This window comes from Solanum dulcamara, chromosome 3, assembly GCF_947179165.1.
Source record: "Solanum dulcamara chromosome 3, daSolDulc1.2, whole genome shotgun sequence".
NCBI lineage: Eukaryota > Viridiplantae > Streptophyta > Magnoliopsida > Solanales > Solanaceae > Solanum > Solanum dulcamara.
Genome location: NC_077239.1, coordinates 38,732,701 through 38,736,387, shown reverse-complemented (window position 1 = coordinate 38,736,387; position 3,687 = coordinate 38,732,701). Strand labels below are relative to the sequence as shown.

General features: G+C 40.4%; 1 pseudogene; it reads left to right on the top strand.

Annotated features, from left to right (window-relative positions):
• Window positions 1-2,660: 2,660 nt before the first annotated feature.
• LOC129883866 (5S ribosomal RNA) lies at window positions 2,661-2,779 on the top strand (annotated as a pseudogene).
• The last annotated feature ends 908 nt before the right edge of the window (window positions 2,780-3,687 follow it).

Here is a 3,687-nt window from a genome sequence, read left to right as displayed (position 1 = left end):
CTTACAGTAATTGAACTAGGGCTTCTCAAACCTTCCATATGTTAGGAAGTGATGAGTATGTAAGGCTATCCTTCCCTTCTCTTGGAGTGTCTTAGTCCTACATATGATGTGTATATAACATGTGGGGATGAATCTACTCATGAAGTTCCGAATATGATTCACGACCCCTACCTACTTTTGGAGGTGAAAGCTCCTATGCTAATTGAGTTAGTGTCTCTCACGGTCTCCTAAATAATAGAAAGTAGAGGGTACGTAAAGCTAATTCCTTGCTCTAAACATATACTTAATAGAAGTGAAATATGTATATCTGCATATGCAAGTGGGGATAATCTCATTCATAAGGCCCCGAGCATACCTCCGGATTCTTATCCACTGAAGAATACTAGGACGCCTACGATAGGTGAATTATTGTCTCTCAAACTCTTTTGGGATAGGAAGGGACAAACAGGTAAGGCCTACCCTTTCTTTCTTTTGACATGTCTTAAAGAAAACGATACATGATACGAGCTCTAGAGTAATTCCATTCTTAAGCTCTGAATATGCTATATGTCTCATATTCACTCCTTTGCAGGAAAACTCTCATCGTAGTTGAGCTACCTTCCCTGAACCGTCTATATGTCGATTAATAGTGGGACTTAGAGCGCTTATTCCTAAGGGCTCTGTGATGACAGATGTTTATGATTTCCTTAAGCCGATTGGCATTTCCCTAAAATATGTCTATAATTCCTGAGACTTCACTTAATATAGCCCTAGTGGCACTCAAAGGGCACCTGAGATGATTATTATCCTGATCCATGAACAATAGTTTAGTATGATTACCCTAGTGAGTCTCAGATAATGATCTACCTATATATGATGATTATGATATCAAGTCCCCTAAAGGGCTGGGTACGGTATATGATGATATGATTATAACACTAAGTCCCCTAATGGCCCAAGTACGGTATGTGATGATATGATTATAACACCGAGTCCCCTAAAGGGCCGGGTATGGTATATGATGACATAATGATAACACCGAGTCCCCTAATGGGCCGGGTACGGTATGTGATGATATGATTATAGCACCGAGACCCATACTAGGCTGGGTATGGTATGATATGTAATGATACATAGGCATGCATGTGAAACATAATAATGTAATCATAACATATGACACGACGCCGTATGCTATGACATGGTAACACCGAGTCTCCTAGTGGGCCGGATACAATATATGAAGATGGTGTACATGCCCTTATGTTATAAGATGCAGGTATAGTGCCTTATTAACTTTTATAATTGTTCCCTACATCCCTATTTCAGTTGTCCTCTCAGTTATGATGCGTTATATTTTATATACTCAGTACATATATCGTACTGACCCCCCGTTCCCCAGAAGTTGTATTTTATGCTTGTAGGTATAGATGATCATTCTGGAGATCCATCAGCTTAGAAGTTCCTCTCACCTATGTTAGAAGTGCTTCACTGTTCTGGAGCCCAATTTTTGATACTGGTCACTTAATGTATATATTTGTATATTCAGAGGTACGGCGGGGGCCCTGTCCCACCATATGTTGCTGTTACTATTCCTAGAAGTCTGTATACTTATGGATGTGGGATGTTTGTGAGTTCATTTCAGTTGTTCCTATATGGCCTTTTGTGAATATAGTTATGTTATAGCAGCCTTGTCGGCTTGCATGCCCTTATATACTATAAAACGAGTGAAAGAGGCCACACGTGCACAAAAATATTTTAACTCATTGGGGTTTTTGCGAGTAGTATCACCTTGTTCATAGTTCAGTATGAATACAACTAATATGTAGGTATATGGGGGTCCAAGTCGGACCCCAGTCGCGGCCTACGGGGTTGGGTCATGACATACACTATCTGCCATACCAAGTCTCATATAGGGCCATCTAGATACTAGAATAATAGTTAATATCATAAGTACTTTTGGCAGGTTGTAGGAAATTGTCCGAGCTACCTTTGATGTCAACCGTATAGGCCCGCAATATATCGTCTAACATTTAGCTATTAAGCTTAGTCTATCCATCATTCTGAGGGTAAAATAGTGGACGAAGACCTATCTGTCTTCCCAATCTCTTCATAAAATGATCTTCGGTAGTTAACTATAACTTGGGCTCCTTCATCTAGGACAATAACTATGGGAACTCCGTAAGGTCCTACCACTCTCTTGACCTATAATTCCCACCATCTCGGCTGAGCAGGTAGTCTTTGATTGGAGGAACATAGGCTGATCTTGTTAATCTCCAAGTAATATTCTATATAGAATTATCTATCTAGGGAGTGCAAAGTGAGTCTTGTAGCCAAGGTCGTGTTGTTGAATCTTCGACCTCGTATATTAATTCTTGCCTTCTTTAGATGACATCAACTGGTACCCTCACCCTTTTGGGTTTAGCTTTTTTCCCATCAAATTCGGCTACCAAGTTGTGCTAAAGTCCCCTCACACAATGATCTGTATAACCATTCCGTGGTTTGCCTATCATTAACGGGTATTATGTTGAAGAACTGTGGCATACAAGTGCGCCATCTATTAGTAATCAGCTAATCCTACTTTCTTTGCTTAAGCCCTTTTATAATTCCCTTAACGTAACTTATAACAATCTAGCTACATAATCTTGTATCGTTGCTTCGCTGCTAGTTCAGATTCTTCTATCTTGTGCGATCATAGTGGCATTAACGCACCAAATCCCATCGGAATTTCTAAGTTAATCGTGCTTGGACGAGAGTATTACTAGGATGGGTGACCCTCCGGGAAGTTCTCATATCACATTCCATTGCAATCTTTGCAATAATGTGCGAAGGCACTCAACCTAGCTCAAGATTTACCTTAGCATCTTCTTGCTAGTCTTCATGCTTCGCCTTGCCCTCTCCGCCCCTATCTTACACTCAACGTCTGGATAGATCAATGGTTCTACCACGGCTAGGTCCTATTTTTCCCTTAGTACTCACCCCATCTCGGTAGTTTGGTCCAACCCATCTTGACATCTCTCTATAACGTATCCAACACATCCTAGCTCCTTTTCTCGTGTACCTCTCACTTGACCCTATACTCAACATATACATATCCATAGGTTGCATAACCATTCTGATACAACTTGTATAAGATAGACATAATCTTTTCGTTTCCCAGCCTATCTTGCTTTACATATAGACTTCACACTAGAACTTGCTTGCGCTAATGCTATTTTGTCCTACTCCTTTCTTTTCTTCCTTTACGTACTCCTTGGTCTCCTTATTTCCTACCGTAAGAGATTTTCTATTCTTTCTCCTTTCTACTTGTATGTCACTATATCAGCGGTCAACGACATTATTGCCATATCTTAATCTTTACCCAAACACGGCCCTACTACGCTTTACACGGTCCTTAGTTTTCTCAGTCCTACTCTCTTATCGTATTCACCCCTTGTGGTAGGCACCCATCCCTTAGGGTTCTACTAATAATTCTTTGCATGGTCTCATATACCACAACTCCTATCTGTTTATTGTTGGCATCGAGCTCATGCTAACTTGTGCCAGTATGGGATCTCGCTTGAAATTTAAGTGTTCTTGTCAACATGTGATAGTGTCAGTTGATTTCATCTCATGCATGTATTTCTCTCATCCACTTCCCCCCTTTAGGGCGTACCCTTGTCATCTACTGTTTATTTTTAATTGTTCATACACATATGATTCTGTTCCAAC